The sequence below is a fragment of the Pimephales promelas genome, chromosome 5 (assembly GCF_988280905.1).
Source record: "Pimephales promelas chromosome 5, fPimPro1.hap1.1, whole genome shotgun sequence".
In the NCBI taxonomy this organism is placed as follows: domain Eukaryota; kingdom Metazoa; phylum Chordata; class Actinopteri; order Cypriniformes; family Leuciscidae; genus Pimephales; species Pimephales promelas.
Window position 1 is genome coordinate 8981303 of NC_142773.1, and position 11489 is coordinate 8992791.

General features: G+C 47.5%; 1 protein-coding gene and 1 long non-coding RNA gene across 2 annotated transcripts in view; one reads left to right on the forward strand and one right to left on the reverse strand.

Moving 5' to 3' along the window:
• LOC120467255 (serine/threonine-protein kinase pim-2-like) overlaps window positions 1-11253 on the forward strand; it is a 340979-nt gene extending 329726 nt beyond the window's left edge. Inside the window, exons 13-14 of the mRNA XM_089130929.1 lie at window positions 10041-10102; window positions 10191-11253. The gene's annotated coding sequence lies outside the window, so the exon portion shown is untranslated. The remainder of the gene's footprint in view (window positions 1-10040; window positions 10103-10190) is intronic.
• On the reverse strand, window positions 6244-8058 carry LOC120462116 (uncharacterized). Its single transcript, XR_005618310.2, has 3 exons — window positions 7552-8058; window positions 7231-7379; window positions 6244-7141 (listed from the first exon to the last, which is right to left on the reverse strand). It is a non-coding gene; the product is annotated as an uncharacterized LOC120462116 (long non-coding RNA).
• Window positions 11254-11489: the final 236 nt, after the last annotated feature.

The following is an 11489-nucleotide window of genomic DNA, read 5'->3' on the forward strand; positions in this document are numbered from 1 at the left end:
AAGCAATGGCATCCACACTCCAGTGGGACAGCCGTTGCTTTGAGAGAGCCCTTCCCTTCTGGCTCCCTCCATGACAGACAAAGAGCTGGTCTGAGGTCCTGAAACACTGCGTTCTGTCGACATAGGTGCGGAGAGCACGTACCGGACAGAGCAGTGCCAAGGCTGGGTCTGCCTCCTCCGGGGGCAGCGCTTGCAGGTTCACCACCTGGTCCCGGAAGGGAGTGGTGGGAACCTTGGGCACATATCCAGGCCGGGGTCTCAGGATCACGTGAGAGTAAGCCGGCCCGAACTCTAGGCACGCTTCGTCAACGGAGAATGCGTGCAGGTCCCCCACCCTCTTGATGGAGGCCAATGCAACCAGGAGTGCTGTCTTCATGGACAGAAACTTTAACTCTACCGATTGCAAAGGCTCAAAGGGATGCCTCTGCAGAGCACTTAAAACTACTGAGAGGTCCCAAGAGGGTACGAGGGGAGGACGAGGCGGATGCAGCCTCCTCGCTCCCCTCAGGAACCTGATGACCAGGTCGTGCTTCCCTAAGGACTTACCTTCCACTGCTTCATGAGAAGCGGCAATGGCCGCGACGTAAACTTTAAGGGTGGAGGGCGACAGCCTGCGCTCCAACCCTTCTTGCAGGAAGGAAAGCACGACACTGATCGAACATCTCCGGGGGTCTTCTCACGAGAAGAACACCAATTGACGAAGAGGTTCCACTTCCACGCATAAAGGTGTCTCGTGGACGACGCTCTTGCGGAAGTGATGGTTGCCGCCACCGCAGGTGGCAGCGAACTCAAACCTGCCTCGTCCCGTCCAGGAGCCACACGTGCAGCCTCCAAAGATCGGGACGAGGGTGCCACAGAGTGCCCCGTCTCTGAGAGAGTAGGTCTGGTCTCAGAGGAATAGGCCAAGGAGGTGCTGTCGCGAGGAGCATGAGTTCGGAGAACCACGTCTTGGTGGGACAATATGGGGCTACCAGCAAGACCTGCTCCTCGTCCTCCTTGATCTTGCACAACACCCGAGCAAGGAGGCTCACTGGGGGAAACGCATACTTGCGTAGGCCCCGTGGCCAGCTGTGCGCCAGCGCATCCGAGCCGAGAGTGCCGCGGGTCAGAGAATAAAACTGGGCGCAGTGGGACGAGTCCCGAGAGGCGAACAGGTCTACCTGTGCCTCCCCGAACTGGTCCCAAATCAGCTGGACCGACTGGGGATGGAGTCGCCACTCGCCGGAGATGGGACGGGCCCGGGACAGCTCGTCGGCTGCCCAGTTCCGGTCTCCAGGAATGTAAACTGCACGAAGGGACCTCAGGTGCTTCTGACTCCATATCAAGAGGTGGCGGGCGAGCTGCGACAACTGGCGCGAGCGTAGACCCCCCTGGTGGTTGATGTACGCTACTGCCGTAGTGTTGTCTGAGCGGACAAGCACATGCTGGCCCTTGAGCAACGCTCGGAAGCGGTGCAGGGCGAGCCGTACTGCCAACAGCTCGAGGCAATTGATGTGAATGAGGCGCTGGGCTCCTGTCCAGGAACCGGCGGCTGCATGCCCATTGCACATGGCACCCCAACCCGTGGTAGATGCATCCGTGGAGACAACGAGATGCCTGGAAACTCGCTGAATAGGGACGCCGGTCCGTAAAAGCTGAGGTTCGACCACGGGAAGAAGGTTCGGCGGCACGCTGGAGTCACTGGAACTCGGAGCGAACCGCGATGCCATGCCCACCTCGGGACTCGATCGCGAAGCCACAGCTGAAGCGGTCTCATATGAAGCAAACCGAGCGGCGTTGCCGCGGCCGCGGATGCCATATGCCCCAGGAGCCTCTGAAATAGTTTCAGTGGAACCGCACTCTTGCCCTCGAACTGTCGAAGGCAAGCCAGCAGTGAGTGCGCGCGCTCGTTCGTGAGCTGCGCGGACATGGCGACCGAGTCTATCTCCATGCCGAGAAAAGAGATCCTCTGCACGGGGCAAAGTTTGCTCTTTTCCCGGTTGACCCAAAGGCCCAGACGGGCTAGGTGCCGGAGCACCAGGTCTCTGTGTTCGCAAACCTGAGCTCGAGAGTGTGCTAGTATCAGCCAGTCGTCGAGATAAATCAGGATGCGAACCCCGTGTTCGCGAAGGGGAACAAGGGCTACCTCGACGATCTTCGTGAAGACGCGAGGGGACAGAGCTAACCCGAATGGGAGAACGGCGTACTGGTATGCCTGGCCCTCGAAGGCAAACCGAAGAAACGGTCTGTGTCGAGGGAGAATGGAGACATGGAAGTACGCGTCCTTCAGGTCGATCGCAGCAAACCAATCCTGATACCGAACACATTCGAAAATGCGTTTGGCCGTGAGCATTTTGAACGGTAGTCGATGGAGAGAACGGTTCAAAATGCGCAGGTCCAGGATCGGTCGTAACCCACCGGTCTTTTTGGGGACAATGAAGTAGGGGCTGTAAAACCCGGACCTCACCTCGGCTGGAGAGACCGTCTCGATTGCACCCTTCGCCAGCAGGGTCGCAATCTCCGCTCTCAAGACTGGGGCATTGCCACCGACCATCGTGGAGCGAACTCCCGTGAAGCGGGGAGGAGACCGTGCGAACTGAATCGCGTAGCCGAGTCTGATCGTTCTGATGACCCAGCGGGATAGCCCGGGAAGCTCTAGCCAGGCTTCCAGGAAGCGAACCAACGGGGTCATGCGAACCACAGACGTCCCCCCAGAGGGGCAGCGGGGCGGGTCGACTGGCATGCGCGCAGGAGTTACCCCGCCCGGGTGCACTGTCGAAGCCCGCTCCCCGACAGAAGAAACCAGGGAAGGCGGAGCGTTCCACGGGGGTCTGTTCTGCCGGAGGTCTGGCGATAGAGGGGGAAGGGATTGGCGTAGCCCGGGGACGACACTGGCACCCTTCCGCGCCCTCAGAGACAGAGAGGAATGTGTGGGCTGGCGCACTGGACGTCGAGCGCACTCATTCCAGTCTGTGGGCTCAGTGATGATGTCAAGTCTTTCCTTACCCAACTCAGGGCGCTGCCCACCCGTGGGTGAGCAGCGGGGAGCTGAAAACGAAAGATTTTCCCCCGGCCCCCCACCGGGGGCAGGAGGGGGCCTGCTACCGCCTCCTGGGGAAAAACTTAACTCCATCACTGAGCAGCCCGTATCAGGATCATCGCTTACCTGGCGTTTAGCGGGGCGTGCGGCCTGAGGGGGCTGTGACGCCTGCCGGCGGCCTCCTCCACGCCGAGGCCCGGATGAAGGCTGCTGCTGGGGCGGGGCGGGAGGGAGGGTAGCCGCGGGGGGGGGCGTCTTCGGCGGCGAGCAGCGGGAGGCATCTGTGCCGACGACTGGGTGGAGGCAGCAGCTGGTCGTCGGGGCAGAATATGATTAATTGCCTCCGTCTGCTCCTGGGCAGTGGAGAACTGCTGGGCAAAGTCCTCGACTGCACCGCCAAAAAGGCCAACCTGGGAGAGAGGAGCGTCGAGCAGACGAGTCCGCTCAGCGCTCCGAGTGTCTGCCAGGTTGAGCCTGCGCTCCTGGACCACCTAGTGGGCATCACCTGACCAACGGCGCGAGCGGCCACTACCGTCGTCCGGAGAGCGAGGTCAGTGGCGGACCGCAAATCTTTGAATGCCGTTGGATCAGTCCCGCCCTCGTGCATGTCTGTGAGCATCTTCGCTAGCAAAGTGCTCATCGCATGCAAAGCGGGGGCCGCCCGTCCCGCCGCTCTATAGGAACGCGCCGCCGTGGCAGACGGGAACCTACAGGCTTTGGATGGGTGCTTAGGAGGACCACGGGAGGAGGCGCTCTGTGGACACGGCTGTATCGCAACAGAGCGCTCCAGCGGGGGCATCCCAGTGTACCCACGGGCGGCCCCCCCATCGAGGGGGGGAAAGGCGGGGGAGAAATAGCGCTCTCGAGTGGACAGAGGAGTCCCCCAAGAGCGCGATAACTCCGCATGCAGCTCGGGGAAAAAAGGCAATGGAGTTGGCCGTGGCCTGGCGGCGGCAGCTTTGTCCAAAACCCAATTAACCCACCGTGAGAGATCGGGGGAGAATGGAGGGTGCCATTCTAACCCAATACTCCCAGCGGCTCGAGACAGCATGGCCGTCAGCTCGGGATCCGACACGGGCAGCGCTGGCACTCCCGAGGGGGGCAGCGCAGCCGTATCCTCATCCCCCGATGACTCTAGCCCGCCTAGTGATGCTGTGATCGATATCACATCATCATCTGGAGCGCTGCTCGAAGCAGCCGGTACCACCGAAGAAGCAACCGACTGAATCAAACTAACGCTCGCTGGCTCATGCACTGAGGCGGGGGGTGTGGCCCGAGAAATCGTCGGGGCTTTATTCCACACCGTGACCGTGAAATCACCAGGTCCCCGATCGACGGGCCCCCCCGTGGGGGAAGCCGATCGAGTAGGGGGGACCGGGACTCTCACTGAATTCAGATCATTGATTCTCGACCTCAGTGTAGAGATGGTCATATCCCACAGAAGAGACGTGAGTCATCCATGAACGCTGCAGTTGCATGCTGAAAGCCCAGGCATACAAAGCAGCGATCGTGACCATCAGATGACAATAGAAATCGATCACACCCAGAAGAACACGGGCGAACCGTCTTTAAAAAGACGTGCCGCGTGCAGCTCTTTCACTTTCACTTTTATGAGAAAGGAGAAATTCACTCTTTCAGCGCTGAGGCTACCAGGGAGAAGTGCAAAGTCTGGCAGACCACTGCTCAGATCGCAGGCGATGCAGAATCTCGCTGGGTACCGCCGTCACACCAACACTGAAGAGGACGCTCGTTCTCGAAGAGTCTTGAATCAGCTTTTAGGAGTGAAGAGGTTCTCTTGGCTCCGAAGCGAAAACATACTGCGGTTGCGTTCACTTCCTCCTTTTATACTCACGGAGTAGGGCGGAGTACGCTATGCAAATTTCCGCAGCCCCAAGGCATTGCATGCCATTGGCTCGTTTTTCCCCCAATCCCCCAATCTCCGTCACTTCTGACGTAACTCGAAGTGACTACGAAAGGGAACAACTAATTTGGTAACCCAGCACTTGCTGGGTAAATATTGGACATAACAAATTATGGGTTAAAATAACTCTGCAAGTTGGGTTAAATGTTTTAACCCAGCAGGTTTGGGTTACATAATTTAACCCAAATTCTGCTCACACTGAATGAACACTGGACTAATTTTAGCTCATAGTGTGTTATTTCCATTTCAAGCTAATGTTATTCATATATTTTATTTAGTCTATATAAATGATTTAATTATATATATTGGTAATTTAGTAAGTGAATTGACTTTAAACAGTCTAAATCAAGTAAGAAATAATTGACGTTGAATTATTAGAAAAATAATGCAGACCCGAGGTGGTAATGTGAAGCGGAGTTACACCTCGGGTGTGTCATCAATTATTCCTCTTATACTACAGTTAGCACACCTCAAAACCTTGTTCAGATGATTCATATCAAGACGTTTGTCAAGTTTTTGACATTAAAGCACTCTTGTATGTAGGACTAATTTCTTACGCATCTAATCCCATGCCTCCGTTGCTAAACGTCATTTTAGAGTTAGTAGCAACAGAGGTTTGAGCCACTGATAGCAGACTAATGTAATGATGGGGGACACACTTACAATTCACTGAAATATTCGAAGACCGACTGTTTCCATCGACTGTAGCAGGTCTTACTAAACACCAACTGTGTGAACCATAGACTGTAAAAAATAGGTGTGAACACAGACTGAACTCGCGTTTGGGCATGATCAGTCAGAAGTATCAAATTACATTCATAACTGGCCTTAGTAGGCCTAAACTAGTCTGTCCCGGCTTTATGCAGTTATTAATGCAGTTATTAGAGAGAGAGAGAGAGAGAGAGAGAGAGAGAGAGAGAGAGAGAGAGAGAGACATTGAAATAATGAGACAGACAAGCATGTGCGTCAATATTATTATTTATTTATTAACTTCGTTTTAATTAATTTGTTCATTATTGTTTTCTATAATTGACAGTAGATAACCCAATAAATGAAACACACAAAGCACTTTTTTACAAGTAGGCCAATCAATAATTATTTATTTGTTATATTATCTGGAATATTTATGAAATTACGTGCAGCAGGACTATTAATTTATTTATATAGCCTATTCAGTTTAATTTTCTATTTAGCCTATTATAGATAGGACTACACTTTATTTATTAAAATTAAACTATATGGGTCACTTGATTGTGAAGTTAGACATCGAAAATTGCAGATCAAGCGCATGGGGCTGCATGTCTTCTCTTGTTATGAATTGTATCCTATTTTCCGTTAACTACGCGCAGTGATATGGAACTGTAATGCGGTTCAAACTTGCCTGAAACTACTTTAGCCGTGAAAATAATTGCACACCTTTAGAACGTTCTCAACCAATCAGAATCAAGCGTTCAACAGCCCTGTAGTATAATTGATTTGAATATCCCCAACTGAGCAAGCCAAAGGCGACAGTGGCAAAGAACTGAAAAACTCCATCAGGTGACCCGACGGAGGAAAAAAAACCTTGGGAGAACCCAGGCTCAGTCGGGGGCCAGTTCTCCTCTGGCGTTTATGAACTAGAGGCCGAATTTACAGTAACTGTCACGTGAAAATGTATATGAATGTTTCTAAATAGACTTTAAATGCGAACCTGTGATAAATTGGTAGTAACAGCCCTGCTGATGACGTTCACATGCGCATTAAGAATTGATTCAATAGTTATGTGCGTTTGAATATATGCACGCAGGTTTTTAAATTCCCTCATGCCTGAACAAACTACTTGTCTATAAATTTGATACAGATTTTCGAATCACTTCAGGGTAGGGACGCGAAACGAATTCACATCGCTTAATCTGTAGAGTGGGAAAGGGATCCTCCATAGGGAGAGGCTAGTTGGCACTTCAGCACTGCATTGTCATCGTCATCGTGTCCAGGCTAAGGTCATCGCCAGATCTGGATACGGCCTGGAAATTCAGTATTGATTACACCCTGAGATTCTGAGGCACACACCTCAAGCACAGATCAAGGGTGTTAGCACCACAATCAACCCAGTGAAATCTTTACAGAAAAATTAGTTTAGAAGAGTTTAACAGAGTACCTGTGCGTAATCCGGTCCAGGGGTCACATTCAGTCCTGTATAGCAGCCAAAAGTTAAAAGCCGTCTGTTAAAAGATTAATGCTTATAGTTGACATGAAATGTCAAGCATGGTCAGCAGTGAGAGTAATATTTGAGATATGGCAGTAAACTCACCCTCAGTTGTTACGTCCACTCTGTGATCTGGTGCTGGACTGTGGTGGACTGGAGCTGAAGGGGTTTGAACCTGTGGATCTACAGGAGGAACGACTTCAAGACCACTGGATAGAGGTATCTGAAGACCATGATCCTCTAGAGCACAGGCACTGTCCAGTAGAGAATATCACGTTTCAAATAAATGATGCTTTGTATAAAAAGTGTCAGCTCAATATCTAACTGTTCTGTGTGAAATACATAATAATTACACACTGCATACACATTATGGTGATTCATTTGTTAAAATATAACACATGGATTTGTAATGGTCATTTGATTTACCCTCAGCACTTCTCTCATTTATCGGTGCAGTGGTCTGGTCTGAGCTGCGATAATGAAGAGACGGCAGCTTCACAAAACTTCCCGTCCTTGTCCTCTTTCTCATCGGCATCTCATTTTCCTCAAATGGTTGATGATTTTCAGCCGCGTCGGATCAATCTGGATACGACCTGGACAGAGAAACAGAGTACCTGTGCGTAATCCGGTCCAGGGGTCACATTCAGTCCCGTAGCAGCCATGTATGTCCATGTTTTGATCTTCTCCACTCCATTAAATTTGGGTTTTGACAGCAACTGTTTTGGGGAAAAAAATAATTGGAGAAGAAAAATATACATTTCACCTTTCGCCATTATTCAAAGTAACAGAAATACACGTTTTCACTTTCTTGGATTATTTAATTGGCAGGTGGCATGCCAGTTTTCCAGGTATATATGGGATTGCATTAATCTTTCTGAAAATGATGTACAGAGCTCTAATAAACAGAAAACTTCTCTCGCTAGTGGCTGCAGTTGTCTGATCGTCCACTTTCTGACCCTGACCTCAGCTGCTGCTCCGACCTACTCCTCCTCTTCTGTCTCTCCTGACTATCGCTTCCCTTTCTAACAGGTTGATGATAAACATACATTACACATATAAGAGATCTGACCTTGACTTTTCCTGTTTCACAATAAACTAAGAACATATCAAACAAATAGACAAAAAAGTATCTTCCAAATATTAATAAACAGGTGAAACTTGAAAAATTAGAACATTGTGCAAAAGTTCATTTATTTACGTAATTCAACTTAAAAGGTGAAACTAATATGTTATAGAGACTCATAACATGCAAAGTGAGACATTTCAAGCCTTTATTTGTTATAATTGTGATGATTATGGATGAAACCCCAAATTCAGTTAGAATATTGTGAAAATGTTTTCATAGAGGTACGCCATAATCATTATAACAAATAAAGGCTTGAAATATCACACTCTGCATGTTATGAGTCTCTATCATATATTAGTTTGACCTTTTAAGTTGAATTACTGAAATAAATTAACTTTTGCATGATTTTCTAAAAAATGAGGTGTAAAGTTTAAGGTCTCTTCACAGATTGCTGCGACCTGATTCGACGCCTCCTGCAGGAAAACCCAAAACGGCGGATTGGTTTGGAGCAAATCATTTCCCATAATTGGTTTAAGGTAATGACCCTAATAAGCTAGAAATGAATTTGGATTTACAGGTGGAACTCGAAAAATTAGAATATCATGCAAAAGTTAATTTAGTTCAGTAATTCAACTTAAAAGGTCAAACATATATGATAGAGACTCATAACATGCAGAGTGTGATATTTCAAGCCTTTATTTGTTATAATTGTGATGATTATGGCGTACAGCTATGAAAACCTTATCACATATTCTAACTGAATTTGGGTTTCATCCATAATCATCACAATTACAACAAATAAAGGCTTGAAATGTCTCACTTCGCATGTTATGAGTCTCTATAATATAGTAGTTTCACCTTTTAAGTTGAATTACGTAAATAAATGAACTTTTGCACAATATTCTAATTTTTCGAGTTTCACCTGTATATTAATATTTGGAAAACACTTTTTTTGTCTATTTGTTTGATATGTTCTTAGTTTATTGTCAAACAGGAAAAGTCAAGGTCAGATCTCTTATATGTGTAATTTATGTTTATCATCAACCTGTTAGAAAGGGAAGCGATAGTCAGGAGAGACAGAAGAGGAGGAGTAGGTCGGAGCAGCAGCTGAGGTCAGGGTCAGAAAGTGGACGATCAGACAACTGCAGCCACTAGCGAGAGAAGTTTTCTGTTTATTAGAGCTCTGTACATCATTTTCAGAAAGATTAATGCAATCCCATATATACCTGGAAAACTGGCATGCCACCTGCCAATTAAATAATCCAAGAAAGTGAAAACGTGTATTTCTGTTACTTTGAATAATGGCGAAAGGTGAAATGTATATTTTTCTTCTCCAATTATTTTTTTCCCCAAAACAGTTGCTGTCAAAACCCAAATTTAATGGAGTGGAGAAGATCAAAACATGGACATACATGGCTGCTACGGGACTGAATGTGACCCCTGGACCGGATTACGCACAGGTACTCTGTTTCTCTGTCCAGGTCGTATCCAGATTGAGTCGATGCGGCTGAAAAGCATCAACCATTTGAGGAAAATGAGATGCCGATGAGAAAGAGGATAAGGACGGGAAGTTTTGTGAAGCTGCCGTCTCTTCATTACTGATAAATGAGAGAAGTGCTGAGGGTAAATCAAATGACCATTACAAATCCATCCACACCAACACCCATTATACCATAATTAAACTTAAGAATTTCCTTTTAATTCCAAGACATGTCTTAAATATCTAAACAAGTTTTGTTAAAAAAACTACAATTGAGTTTACTGCCATATCTCAAATATTACTCACTGCTGTCCATGCTTGACATTTCATGTCAAATCATTAATTAACAAAGCATTAATCTTTTAACAGACGGCTTTTAACTTTTGGCTGCTACGGGACTGAATGTGACCCCTGGACCGGATTACGCACAGGTACTCTGTTAAACTCTTCTAAACTAATTTTTTTGTAAAGATTTCACTGGATTGATTGTGGTGCTAACACCCTTGATCTGTGCTTGAGGTGTGTGCCTCAGAGTCTCAGGGTGTAGTCAATACTGAATTTCAAACAAGTACAATGACAGTTTCCCGTTCTTTTTCTGAAGAAACATTGGCCGGCAGTGCATGCACATTGGAACAGTGGTGGAGTTTGCGTTTGCTTTGGAAGGGAAACTGGATGACATCAACAAACCATTCCTTTAATGGCTTCAGCGCTTTCACACCCAACAACATATTGTTAAAGCTTTCTTCAAGACAGATCTCTTTGCCCTAGCATACATATAATACATTAAATCTTGATGTACTCGTTACATCATAAGAAGAATGGCATCTACGCTAATTAGTGTCTTTGTTTATCCCGAGGTTTTCCCGCAGCCTGCCGGATCCAGGCCGTATCCAGATCTGGCGAGGACCTTATTGGACACGATGACGATGACAATGCAGTGCTAAAGTGCCAACTAGCCTCTCCCTATGGAGGATCCCTTTCCCACTCTACAGATTAAGCGATGTGAATTCGTTTCGCGTCCCTACCCTGAAGTGATTCGAAAATCTGTATCAAATTTATAGACAAGTAGTTTGTTCAGGCATGAGGGAATTTAAAAACCTGCGCGCATATATTCAAACGCACATAACTATTGAATCAATTCTTAATGCGCATGTGAACGTCATCAGCAGGGCTGTTACTACCAATTTATCACAGGTTCGCGTTTAAAGTCTATTTAGAAACATTCATATACATTTTTACGTGACAGTTACTGTAAATTCGGCCTCTAGTTCATAAACGCCAGAGGAGAACTGGCCCCCGACTGAGCCTGGGTTCTCCCAAGGTTTTTGTTTCCTCCGTCGGGTCACCTGATGGAGTTTTTCAGTTCCTTGCCACTGTCGCCTTTGGCTTGCTCAGTTGGGGATATTCAAATCAATTATACTACAGGGCTGTTGAACGCTTGATTCTGATTGGTTGAGAACGTTCTAAAGGTGTGCAATTATTTTCACGGCTAAAGTAGTTTCAGGCAAGTTTGAACCGCATTACAGTTCCATATCACTGCGCGTAGTTAACGGAAAATAGGATACAATTCATAACAAGAGAAGACATGCAGCCCCATGCGCTTGATCTGCAATTTTCGATGTCTAACTTCACAATCAATGGACACATATAGTTTAATTTTAATAAATAAAGTATAGTCCTATCTATAATAGGCTAAATAGAAAATTAAACTGAAGGCTATATAAATAAATTAATAGTCCTGCTGCACGTAATTTCATAAATATTCCAGATAATATAACAAATAAATAATTATTGCTAGGCCTACTTGTAAAAAAGTGC